At 43.4% G+C, this 14,021-nt stretch overlaps 1 long non-coding RNA gene across 1 annotated transcript; it reads left to right on the top strand.

Annotated features, from left to right (window-relative positions):
• Nucleotides 1-2,685: 2,685 nt before the first annotated feature.
• Nucleotides 2,686-3,285, top strand: LOC127922780 (uncharacterized). Its single transcript, XR_008112326.1, has 2 exons — nt 2,686-2,940; nt 3,146-3,285. It is a non-coding gene; the product is annotated as an uncharacterized LOC127922780 (long non-coding RNA).
• The last annotated feature ends 10,736 nt before the right edge of the window (nt 3,286-14,021 follow it).

Consider the following 14,021-nt stretch of genomic DNA (forward strand, 5'->3'; position numbering starts at 1 on the left):
GGGAATAGGGTGCCATTTGAGACTTAATAATCACAGCATTAGGTGGCAGTGCATGCCTTTTTGTTAGTGTACCCTTTCATCAGAGATGTCACAGCTGACCTTTCTCTGAGAGGAATAGTCCAGTTATTTTAAACTTTTCTCTTTTCTTTTAGATTTTATTTCGGGTGACATTTCTTTCTATCAACCAAACACATTTTGACATAAAAGGAGAGAACGATTGGAGGGCTCTTTTTTAAATGCTTCATAAAAGCCTAAATTATTCCAGAGTGGGATAAATTAAACCATTTTATTTTGAAGCATGTTGCTTCTGTAAAAGTAGCTTTTGCTCATTTGAATACTCTCCCCTTCTCTTTCACCTATCAAATAGACATGGGATATTGAAATGGGAAGAGTTGATGCTTTCATATCAAAATCTCATTAAGGATATCATGCCTTTTTACCGGGTTTGCACATCCCCACCCACCAAAAAAGATAGACATAAATGTAAAACAGAACAAAAACTACATAGCTTCTGGCCCCATGGTGATCACTACAAGGCATGGATGCAAATCCAGGAGGTGAACCTAATGTCACACCATCAGTACTGAGAGATATTTTTGGAATTATAATTAAACCAGAGTTTTTCATCCGATGACTCATCATTATATGTCAGTATTACCAGCTTTTGAATAGTACCACAAATGTTAAGGATTGTGTTCTGTTGTCTACTGTCTACAAAACATCAGATGATAGATTGTCTAGAACTTCTTTGTACTGGCTGTTTGTGCAATGACCGAAATTCATGTTTCCCTTTCCTCTATTCTAGTAATTGGGACTGGATCTTAGAAGACCAGGGTTAGCTAGCATTAACCCCCCTGATGCAATGGTATTAGAACAGGTGTTGTCATACAGTAGTCCAGGACGTGGACTCAAGTCATGATTACCGTCCGTAACTCGTGACTCGACTCGGACTCGACCAGTGGTGACTCGGACTTGGACTCGGACCTAAACACCTTGTTGTCAGAAAAGCTCTTTCCCTTGCTTAATTGACTGCTGGAGCTACTGTATTCGCTAGCTAGCCCTCCTGACTTGCGACACTGTAAGTTGGCTAGCTTTCTACATGATTAAAATGTAGCTTCAAAGACTGTTAGAACATTTTTTAGCCTATCAAGGGACTTGCAACTCGATTTGGGACTCCATATGGCTCGGACTTGGACTCAAGGTTTAGGGACTGCGATCAGGACTACTTTGACCAAAATTCAACAATCAAGACTCTCATTGTATGGGTATACAGCGAATTATCAAGTGTTAATAAAATAAAATAACATGGTGTTAAAAAAGTGTTGAGTCTGTGGACCCATATAGACACTGGAACAGTGTTGATTAAGAGTCTATTGACGCACCCGTGAATCAATCCTAAAAACATAATAAAAAAATACCCATCAAAATCTGTCATTTTCAGCTAGAGACATCTGCATTGGCTGCTTCTCAATCCACCGCGTCCGCCTATGTTGGCCTTCCACAGAGCTACAGCACTTTTTTTTATCAGAATAGAAGACATTCTGAAAATTGGTCTTTCACAAAAATGTCTGTAGCATCCGAATGCTTTGGCCTACTAAGTAATATGGACACTCTATGGAAAGACGAGACTCTCACGAACGTGATGGTGTTCTCTGTTTTGCAACTGTCACGGGAATCTTCTGAAGGTAACCCAGTACCGGTAAAAAAAAAGGTAAATATGGTGTAAGTTTTGAGCCAACAACAAAATGTGTTACATATGTGTCCAATTTATTATACAGTATTTTGTAAAGGGTTGTTTATTCTACATGGACCTTACTACATTTGAAAGTTATCAAAACATTTATAATACATAAATTCAGCAATTGAATTATTCTCATATTACTCTGTAGGCTACTGACCTATTCAAAGCTTCATCCGACATCTCACCAAACATCTGCCTGTAGTAATTGACCTTAACCTGCAGGAGGTTTGTTTGTTGTTATTGAGTGAGGGGAAACAGCTGCGGGCAAGGTTCTGACAGATGGGTGTGTCTTGGTGGTGCCAAAGACACACCCAAGAAATCCTCCCATCAAACCACACCACCAAGCACACTCACGTTTTGCTTCTGTCATGGCCACCAGCATTTCTTGTGGAGCAAGACAATAAATGTGGCCAAATCAGTTGGTGTAGTTCCCCTTGAACTAAGACAGTGGGCATTGGGTAAATGGAGCAGGTTTTGGTTCAGTGATGGAGATTTCATTGACAAGGGAGAAGACCGTAAGTCTGTTCCAGGTGGTAATTCAGGTAGTCCTGGGGGGTTGTAGGAGGGGCAGATAAAGGGTTAGACTGTTGCAGCTATTTGGTAGATAGTCTCCCTTTTGTTTTAAAAGGAGGCCAGAAAACTGTCACACAGTTTGGTGGTTATTGTGAGAGAGGAGTTTTCCAAGAGCTGGAGAAGTTTGTTCACGGTTGAGAAGAGCACTCTTACATTTCCTTGTTCATTATGATGTTGAGAAATAGGTAGATTTGATTCTGCGATTTTAGTACTTTAGGTTACGAATGTGGATTCTGTAGGCCTCCCCCCTCCTCCTCTCTGCAGATGACTTCGTCAACCATTTTGAAAAGAAGGTCGACGACATCCGATCCTCGTTTGCTAAGTCAAACGACACCGCTGGTTCTGCTCACACTGCCCTACCCTATACTCTGACCTCTTTCTCCCCTCTCTCTCCAGATGAAATCTCGCGTCTTGTGACGGCCGGCCGCCCAACAACCTGCCCGCTTGACCCTATCCCCTCCTCTCTTCTCCAGACCATTTCCGGAGACCTTCTCCCTTACCTCACCTCGCTCATCAACTCATCCCTGACCGCTGGCTACGTCCCTCCCGTCTTCAAGAGAGCGAGAGTTGCACCCCTTCTGAAAAAACCTACACTCGATCCCTCCGATGTCAACAACTACAGACCAGTATCCCTTCTCTCTTTTCTCTCCAAAACCCTTGAGCGTGCCGTCCTTGGCCAGCTCTACCGCTATCTCTCTCAGAATGACCTTCTTGATCCAAATCAGTCAGGTTTCAAGACTAGTCATTCAACTGAGACTGCTCTTCTCTGTATCACGGAGGCGCTCCGCACTGCTAAAGCTAACTCTCTCTCCTCTGCTCTCATCCTTCTAGACCTATCGGCTGCCTTCGATACTGTGAACCATCAGATCCTCCTCTCCACCCTCTCCGAGTTGGGCATCTCCGGCGCGGCCCACGCTTGGATTGCGTCCTACCTGACAGGTCGCTCCTACCAGGTGGCGTGGCGAGAATCCGTCTCCTCACCACGCGCTCTCACCACTGGTGTCCCCAGGGCTCTGTTCTAGGCCCTCTCTTATTCTCGCTATACACCAAGTCACTTGGCTCTGTCATAACCTCACATGGTCTCTCCTATCATTGCTATGCAGACGACACACAATTAATCTTCTCCTTTCCCCCTTCTGATGACCAGGTGGCGAATCGCATCTCTGCATGTCTGGCAGACATATCAGTGTGGATGACGGATCACCACCTCAAGCTGAACCTCAGCAAGACGGAGCTCCTCTTCCTCCCGGGGAAGGACTGCCCGTTCCATGATCTCGCCATCACGGTTGACAACTCCATTGTGTCCTCCTCCCGGAGCGCTAAGAACCTTGGCGTGATCCTGGACAACACCCTGTCGTTCTCAACTAACATCAAGGCGGTGTCCCGTTCCTGTAGGTTCATGCTCTACAACATCCGCAGAGTACGACCCTGCCTCACACAGGAAGCGGCGCAGGTCCTAATCCAGGCACTTGTCATCTCCCGTCTTGATTACTGCAACTCGCTGTTGGCTGGGCTCCCTGCCTGTGCCATTAAACCCCTACAACTCATCCAGAACGCCGCAGCCCGTCTGGTGTTCAACCTTCCCAAGTTCTCTCACGTCACCCCGCTCCTCCGCTCTCTCCACTGGCTTCCAGTTGAAGCTCGCATCCGCTACAAGACCATGGTGCTTGCCTACGGAGCTGTGAGGGGAACGGCACCTCAGTACCTCCAGGCTCTGATCAGGCCCTACACCCAAACAAGGGCACTGCGTTCATCCACCTCTGGCCTGCTCGCCTCCCTACCACTGAGGAAGTACAGTTCCCGCTCAGCCCAGTCAAAACTGTTCGCTGCTCTGGCCCCCAATGGTGGAACAAACTCCCTCACGACGCCAGGACAGCGGAGTCAATCACCACCTTCCGGAGACACCTGAAACCCCACCTCTTCAAGGAATACCTAGGATAGGGTAAGTAATCCTTCTCACCCCCTAAAAGATTTAGATGCACTATTGTAAGTGGCTGTTCCACTGGATGTCATAAGGTGTATGCACCAATTTGTAAGTCGCTCTGGATAAGAGCGTCTGCTAAATGACTTAAATGTAATGTAAAATGTTGATGGACAATGAGCCCTGTCCATTTGTAGAGGCTTTCTAGTTGTCGTCCTGTGGCTTTCATGGCACGGCGCTCAGGAGTTGAAAGATACCACCATAGTTTTAAGGGGGCCAGAACATCCAGGTGGGATGACAGCTCACTGTTGTAATGAGCCACCAGGGTAGTCTTTGAGGATACATGAGGGTCAAGGGGGTCATGTGATTGCAACATATCCATTAGGTCAGCAGTGTTAATCCTTTTAAATGTCTGTACGTTATTATTCTGCCCTTGAGTTGCATTCCCATGCAAAACTAGACAGATAGCTAACAACTAAGTCTTCAATAAAACTCCCAAAGCGTGACTTTTCTTGAATTAATATATTGAAAATGTTCATGTTGTGAAACTGCAAAATACAGAAAATAATATACTTTAGTAATCAATTCACACCGACATACTGTAGCTGTACATTATACATTTGAAGTTGCATAAATACAAAGCACGTGCTAAGGTACCACGCATTTGGCATGGTGCCAAACCATATAGCTAATTGTTACTCATATGGTAATTGGCTAACTCCTTTAATTACTCTAATAATTTACAACCATCTCTGTAGAATAACAAAGCATATTACACTAGAAACAGTAACAAAACTACAGTATTGTATATTTTACAATTAGTTTGCATGACGCACAAGCAAATTAATACAGCTGACGGCATACATGAAAGGCATTGCATTTTGTGTGAGTAAATGCAACCAACCAACCATATGTAAGCAACTCTATCAATAACAAGATTATCATCACTAGCTAAATGCTTGAATCGAAATGACAAACAAATATTTTCAAAGCTGAAGTGTAACAAGAAATAACTACACTGAAAGACCTGCACCATAGCGTTGTTTTTAGCTGCTTCTATGCGTGCAGAATGAATTCTCTACTTCCTGTTTGCGTGCAGTTTTTCTAAGTACCAGAAAGCTCCACTAGGGGAGAATAACACCATGGAACACAATGAAAATCCATTTTAACCATTTAACCATATAATATGTTACCTTCTAATAGGATGGCAGCACAATGATGGTCTGCTTGGTGTGCCCTCCGCAAGGGGGGCGGGCACACTGAACAGTATGGCCTTGTGGTAAGAGATGGGTATGTCCAGATATGAGAGGTTGGAGGTAGCCATGCCGGGTATGCACACAAGGTGAAGTACTCTAGATGGCTCTGTCATGGGTGGGGAAGTTGAAATGCCGTGTGAAGTTGAAGCAACCCAACAGGGCTATGAAGTCACTGGCAAAAGCATAGCCATCAGAGACCACATGAATATTAAAGAATACATTGATTTATGATGATATTTGCCTACCATTGGCAGATTATTTTATTTTACTAGAAATGTTAATATTTTCTACAAGAGCAACATATTACATTTTTGTAGCTTTGTGGTATAAAACCATGTAGGTTCGGTTTCACTTTAAGGTTAGGGTTAGACGAAGGGAAGTGTGGGGTAAACTGAGCCATATTTTACATAGATCAAGGGAAATATAGTATTCTTTCTAACAAAGATATCTACACATATTTCAAGTTGTTGTGTATCCCTGAAATAATCTGAATTCATGTAAACATTACAGTTTATAAAACTGTAATGTTTATCAGGTATGGTGTATGTTGAGTCGTAGGACAGGATAAGTAAACCTACACATGTCTGTACTGAAGGAAATACTACCGCTACCTTTTAACACAATTAAAAACAATCACATCGCTTTCCTGTCTTTTAAGAATTTTAAGAATAGTTTAAACCAGGCTTAAAAGCTTACAAAAATGTACTTTTTAAAAACAGTTCTTAGGCCGCCCCATCCCGCATGCGGGATCGTGACTACAGCCTCAAGCTCATTACCATAACGCAACATTAGCGATTTCTAAAAATTGCAAATGAAATGAAATAAATATGCCTGCCCTCAAGCTTATCCTTTTCTTAACAATCCTGTCGTCTCAGATTTTCAAAATATGCTTTAGAACCAGAGAAAATCAATAATTTGTGTAAGAGTGGTGATAGCTAGCTTAGCATTTAGCGTTAGCATTTAGCACGCAACATTCACAAAAACCAGCAAAGAGATCAAATAAAATAATTTACCTTTGAAGAACTTCAGATGTTTCAATGAGGAGACTCTCCGTTACATAGCAGATGTCCAGTTTTTCCTGAAAGATGCTTGTGTAGGACACAACGTTACTTTTTGTTACTATGCATTTGGCTACCGAAACTAACCGAAAATTCAGTCACCTAAACGTCGAACTTTTTTTCGAATTAACTCCATAATATCGACTGAAACATGGAAAACGTTGTTTGAATCAATCCTCAAGGTGTTTTGTCATATATCTCTTCATTGAAATGCCGTCCCTGGAAGCGTGCATTCTTCTCTGATTCGGATGGAAAAATACTGGTACCTGACTTTTGCGCACCAATTTCCACGCAGACACCGTGCGGGACACTTGGTAATTGTAGGCTCTTATGGTCAATCTTCCAATGATATGCCTACAAATACGTCACAATGCTGCAGACACCTGGGGGAAACAATAGGAAGTGTCCGTTCATTCCTGTCGCATTCACAGCCATATAAGGCGATCATGGAAAACGTGCCTCCAGAAATCCTGTTGATTTCCTGGTCACTCAAACATCTTGGTTTTGCCTGTAGATTTTGTTCTATGGCACTCACAGTGAAAATCTTTGCAGTTCTGGAAACGTCAGAGTGTCTTCTTTCCAAAACTATCAATTCGAGCATCTTTTCGTGACAAAATATTGCGCTAAAAACAGGCACGTCTTTTTATCCAAAATGAAATACTGCCCCTATAGGTCTAACAGGTTATTAACAAAGTCCAGGCCCTGTTGTTATCTCATATCCCAGTGATTGTATTGTATTATGCCTGGGAAGAAAACATTTCAATTTGCTCAACTTGCCATTTTCTCAACCATTGTCTCAATTTATAATTGTAATTAAATTACCCCACAGTTGTGGCCAAAAGTTTTGAGAATGACACAAATATTAATATTCACAAAGTTTGCTGCTTCAGTGCCTTTAGATATTTTTGTCAGATGTTGCTATGGAATACTTAACTATAATTACAAGCAATTCATAAGTGCCAAAGGCTTTTATTGACAATTACATGAAGTTGATGCAAAGAGTCAATATATGCAGTGTTGACACTTCTTTTTCTAGACCTCTGAAATCCGCCCTGGTATGCTGTCAATTAACTTCTGGGCCAAGTCCTGACTGATGGCAGCCCATTCTGCATAATAAATGCTTGGAGTTTGTCAGAATTTGTGTGTTTTTCTTTTGTCCACCCGCCTCTTGAGTATTGACCACAATTTCTCAATGGGATTAAGGTCTGGGCAGTTTCCTGGCCAGTCTGCAACACCACTAAGCAAGAGGCACAACCAAGCAAGCGACCCCATGAAGACCAAGGAGCTCTTCAAACAGGTCAGGGACAAATTTGTGGAGAAGTACAGATCAGGGTTGGGTTATATAACACTATATCAGGAACTTTAAACATCCCACAGAGCACCATTAAATCCATTATAAAAAAATTGCAAGAATATGGCACCCCAACAAACCTGCCAAGAGAGGGCCACCCACAAAAACTGTTGCTACCTACCCTCACCACCTGGGGGCGGCCCATCAGGAAGTCCAGGATCCAGTTGCAGAAGGAGGTGTTTAGTCCCAGGATCCTTAGCTTGGTGATGAGACTTGAGGGTACTGTGGTGTTGAATGCTGAGCTGTAGTCAATTAATAGCATTCTCACATTAGTGTTCCTTTTGTCCAGGTGGGAAAGGGCAGTGTGGAGTGCAATAGAGATTGCATCATCTGTGGATCTGTTTGAGAGGTATGCAAATTGGAGTGGGTCTAGGGTTTCTGGGACAATGGTGTTGATGTGAGCCATTACCAGCCTTTCAAAGCACTTCATGGCTGTGGACGTGAGTGCAACGGGTCTGTAGTCATTTAGGCAGGTTGCCTTTGTGTTCTTGGGCACCGGGACTATGGTGGTCTGCTTGAAACATGTTGTTATTACCAACTCAATCAGGGACATGTTTAAAATGTCAGTGAAGACAACTGACAGTTGTCAGCACCAGCACTGGTAATCTGTCTTGTGAATGTTGACCTGTTTAAATATCTTACTCACGTTGGCTACCAGGTTAGGGTCCCACACCTTGAAAGCGGTAGATGTACCCTTTAGATCAATGATCAATGTGAATGTTGCCTGTAATCCATGGCTTCTGGTTGGGGTATGTCCATACAGTCACTGTGGGGTCGACGTCCTCGATGTACTTATTGATAAAGCCAGTGATTGATGTGGTGTACTCCTCAATGACCTCGGAAGAATCCCGGAAGATGTTCCAGTCTGTGATAGCAAAATAGTCCTGTATTTTAGCATCTGCTTCATCTGACTACTTTTTTATAGACTGAGACTCTGGTGCTTCCTGCTTTCATGTTTTGCTTGAAAGCAGGAATCATGAGGATAGAATTGTGGTCGGATTTATTTAATGGAGGGCGAGGGAGAGCTTTGTACAGCTTTGTACACGTCTCGTGTGTGTGTGGAGTACAGGTGATCTAGAATCTTTTTCCCTCTGGTTGCATGTTGATGGATATTAGGTTGAACTGATGTAAGTTTCCCTGCATTAAAGTCTACAGCCACTAGGAGTGCTGCCTCTGGGTAAGTGGTTTCCTGTTTGCTTATTTCCTTATACAGCTGACTGAGTGCGGTCTTTGTGCCAGCATCCATCTGTGGTGGTAAATAAACAGCCACGAAAGTATATCTGAAAAAAAAACACATAATAGCACAATATCCACTATCCAATGATGAGAAAATAGCAGGGCAGACAAAGATGGTCAGTATTTATGTTACATATATTTGAAATATGTATGGTTATGACCATCTCATAATGGGTTATAACACTGGGCGTCAAGTAAAATTCTACCAAATGAATATTTGCAAAGCATGCTGAGTATTATTCTAATGAGCTCTGCCCCTGAACAAGACAAATAAAAAGGCCAAGTTAATTTTGATATGTTGATTTTTATATGTACATTTACAATTTGGTCATTTAGCACAGTCTTATCCAGAGTGACAAAAACATTTATAGCAAGTACTGTAAAACGTTTCTGTAATCATTGCTGGTGTTGCTGTTCGGGCCGGCTCCTTGTAAATGTATTATTGTATTTTAAAATGTAAAATACATGTATTTTAATTGAATACATTACAAAACATAAGTATTTTGTCATTTAATATTATCTATTGAACTTTATGTTGTTTTGTAATTGTATTTTGTAATTGCATTTTGTAATTTTTGCCTATCCCTGAGTGCAGATGGCACTCTTTTGCTATGTGCAGAGGTGAACTATAGGTAATAATGCGTATTGGAATGTCACAATGTGAAGTGTTCCAAAACAAATCTTTTCGCGTGTGAAGTTTTCACTTATTTTTCACATGAAATCATGGGTTTTTCTGTAAGGGGATGCCAGCAATCTAAATTCCCTGCTATGCCACCAAATCAAATCAAATGTTATTTGTCACATACACATGGTTAGCAGATGTTAATGCGAGTGTAGCGAAATGCATGTGCTTCTAGTTCCGACAATGCAGTAATAACCAACAAGTAATCTATCGAACAATTCCAAAACTACTACCTTAGTGTAAGGGGATAAGTGTAAGGGGATAAAGAATATGTACATAAAGATATATGAATGAGTGATGGTACAGAGCAGCATAGGCAAGATACAGTAGATGGTATTGAGTGCAGTATATACATATGAGATGAGTATGTAAACAAAGTGGCATAGTTAAAGTGGCTAGTGATACATGTATTACATAAGGATGCAGTAGATGATATAGAGTACAGTATATAGGTATACATATGAGATGAATAATGTAGGGTATGTAAACATTATATTAGGTAGCATTGTTTAAAGTGGCTAGTGATATATTTTACATCATTTCCAATCAATTCCCATTATTAAAGTGGCTGGAGTTGAGTCAATGTTAGTGGTGGCTGTTTAACAATATATAATAATAATATATGCAGCCACTCAATGTTAGTGGTGGCTGTTTAACAGTCTGATGGCCTCTGAGATAGAAGATGTTTTTCAGTCTCTCGGTCCCAGCTTTGATGCACCTGTACTGACCTCGCCTTCTGGATGATAGCGGGGTGAACAGGCAGTGGCTCGGGTGGTTGTTGTCCTTGATGATCTTTATGGCCTTCCTGTGACATCGGGTGGTGTAGGTGTCCTGGAGGGCAGGTAGTTTGCCCCCGGTGATGCGTTGCGCAGACCTCACTACCCTCTGGATAGCCTTACAGTTGTGGGCGGAGCAGTTGCCATACCAGGCGGTGATACAGGCTGAGAGGATGCTCTCGATTGTGCATCTGTAGAAGTTTGTGAGTGCTTTTGGTGACAAGCCGAATTTCTTCAGCCTCCTGAGGTTGAAGAGGCGCTGCTGCGCCTTCTTCACGATGCTGTCTGTGTGGGTGGACCAATTCAGTTTGTCTGTGATGTGTACGCCGAGGAACTGAAAACTTACTACCCTCTCCACTACTGTTCCATCGATGTGGATAGGGGGGTGTTCCCTCTGCTGTTTCCTGAAGTCCACAATCATCTCCTTAGTTTTGTTGACGAGTGTGAGGTTATTTTCCTGACACCACACTCCGAGGGCCCTCACCTCCTCCCTGTAGGCCGTCTCGTCATTGTTGGTAATCAAGCCAACCACTGTTATGTTGTCCGCAAACTTGATGATTGAGTTGGAGGCGTGCGTGGCCACACAGTCGTGGGTGAACAGGGAGTACAGGAGAGGGCTCAGAACGCACCCTTGTGGGGCCCCAGTGTTGAGGATCAGCGGGGTGGAGATGTTGTTGCCTACCCTCACCACCTTGGGGCAGCCCGTCAGGAAGTCCAGTACCCAGTTGCACAGGGCGGGGTCGAGACCCAGGGTCTCGAGCTTGATGACGAGCTTGGAGGGCACTATGGTGTTAAATGTCGAGCTGTAGTCGATGAACTGCATTCTCACATAGGTATTCCTCTTGTCCAGATGGGTTAGGGCAGTGTGCAGTGTGGTTGAGATTGCATCGTCTGTGGACCTATTTGAGCGGTAAGCAAATTGGAGTGGGTCTAGGGTGTCAGGTAGGGTGGAGGTGATATGGTCCTTAACTAGTCTCTCAAAGCACTTCATGATGACGGAAGTGAGTGCTACGGGGCGGTAGTCGTTTTGCTCAGTTACCTTGGCTTTCTTGGGAACAGGAACAATGGTGGCCCTCTTGAAGCATGTGGGAACAACAGACTGGGATAGGGATTGATTGAATATGTCCTTAAACACACCAGCCAGCTGGTCTGCGCATGCTCTGACGGCACGGCTGGGGATGCCGTCTGGACCTGCAGCCTTGCGAGGGTTGACACGTTTAAATGTTTTCCTCATGTCGGCTGTAGTGAAGGAGAGTCCGCATGTTTTAGTTGCGGGCCGTGTCAGTGGCACTGTATTGTCCTCAAAGCGGACAAAAAAGTTATTTAGTCTGCCTGGGAGCAAGACATCCTGGTCCGTGACGGGGCTGGTTTTCTTTTTGTAATCCGTGATTGACTGTAGACCCTGCCACATACCTCTTGTGTCTGAGCCGTTGAATTGAGATTCTACTTTGTCTCTATACTGACGCTTAGCTTGTTTGATTGCCTTGCGGAGGGAATAGTTACACTGTTTGTATTCGGTCATGTTTCCAGTCACCTTGCCCTGATTAAAAGCAGTGGTTCGCGCTTTCAGTTTCACGCGAATGCTGCCATCAATCCACGGTTTCTGGTTTGGGAATGTTTTAATTGTTGCTATGGGAACGACATCTTCAACGCAGGTTCTAATGAACTCGCTCACCGAATCAGCGTATTCGTCAATGTTGTTGTCTGACGCAATACGGAACATATCCCAGTCCACGTGATGGAAGCAGTCTTGGAGTGTGGAATCAGATTGGTCGGACCAGCGTTGAACAGACCTCAGCGTGGGAGCTTCTTGTTTTAGTTTCTGTCTGTAGGCAGGGATCAACAAAATGGAGTCGTGGTCAGCTTTTCCGAAAGGAGAGCGGGGCAGGGCCTTATATGCGTCGCGGAAGTTGGAATTGCAATGTTCCAAGGTTTTTCCAGCCCTGGTTGCACAATCAATATGCTGATAAAACTTAGGGAGTCTTGTTTTCAGATTAGCCTTGTTAAAATCCCCAGCTACAATGAATGCAGCCTCCGGATATATGGATTCCAGTTTGCAAAGAGTCAAATAAAGTTTGTTCAGAGCCATCGATGTGTCTGCTTGGGGGGGAATATATAGGGCTGTGATTATAATCGAAGAGAATTCCCTTGGTAGATTATGCGGTCGGCATTTGATTGTGAGGAATTCTAAATCAGGTGAACAGAAGGACTTGAGTTCCTGTATGTTGCTGTGGCAACACCACGTCACGTTAACCATGAAGCATACGCCCCCGCCCCTCTTCTTACCAGAAAGATGTTTGGTTCTGTCGGCGCGATGCGTGGAGAAACCTGCTGGCTGCACCGACTCCGATAGCGTCTCTCCAGTGAGCCATGTTTCCGTGGAGCAAATAACGTTACAGTCTCTGATGTCCCTCTGGAATGCTACCCTTGCTCGGATTTCATCAACCTTGTTTTCAAGAGACTGGACATTGGCGAGGAGAATGCTAGGGAGTGACCAGAAGACCGCTTCGTTTTCCCCTTTTACGAAGTAGTTTTTTGGGGTCGCCGGCTGGGATCCATTCCGTTGTCCTGGGTGAAAGGCAGAACACAGGATCCGCTTCGGGAAAGTCATATTCTTGGTCGTACTGATGGTGAGTTGACGCTGCTCTTATGTTTAGTAGTTCTTCTATACTGTATGTCATGAAACCTAAGATGACCTGGGGTACCAATGTAAGAAATAACACGTAAAAAAAAAAAAACAACGCGAGCGAGGCGGCCATCTCTGTCACGACTTCCGCCAAAGTTGGCTCCCCTGCCTGTTTGGACGGTGCTCGGCGGTCGTCATCACCGGCCTCCGAGCCGCCACCGATCCCTTTTGTCTGTTTGTTTTGTCTTATTAGTTGCACCTGTGTCTATTTGTGTACTTTATGGGCTTCCTTATTTAAAGTACGTTTACCCGCCCTTGTTTCGTGCGGGATTACTCATATGTTACGTGTGTATGTTTTTTTGGTGTTCATGCTCTGGAACTTGTACCCTGTGTGTTGGGTTGGTCCACATTTTCACATAATCTGTAGGTCCATGCGCGTTCCATTTCTTCAGAAGAGAAAGTAAAAATCCATCGTGGCATTTATCGTCGATAGATATGTGAAAAACACCTTGAGGATTGATTCTAAACATCGGTTTGCCATGTTTCTGTCGATATTATGGAGTTAATTTGGAAAAAAGTTTGCGTTTTAATGACTTATTATTATTTATTTTTTCCTTACCCAAACGTGATGAACAAAATGGAGCGATTCGTCGACACAAATAATATTTTTTGTAAAAACGGAACATTTGCTATCTAACAGAGTCTCCTCATTGAAAACATCTGAAGTTCTTCAAAGGTAAATGATTTTATTTGAATGCTTTTATGGTTTTTGTGGAAAATGTTGCATGCTGAATGCTATCG

This window comes from Oncorhynchus keta, chromosome 4 (genome assembly GCF_023373465.1).
Source record: "Oncorhynchus keta strain PuntledgeMale-10-30-2019 chromosome 4, Oket_V2, whole genome shotgun sequence".
NCBI lineage: Eukaryota > Metazoa > Chordata > Actinopteri > Salmoniformes > Salmonidae > Oncorhynchus > Oncorhynchus keta.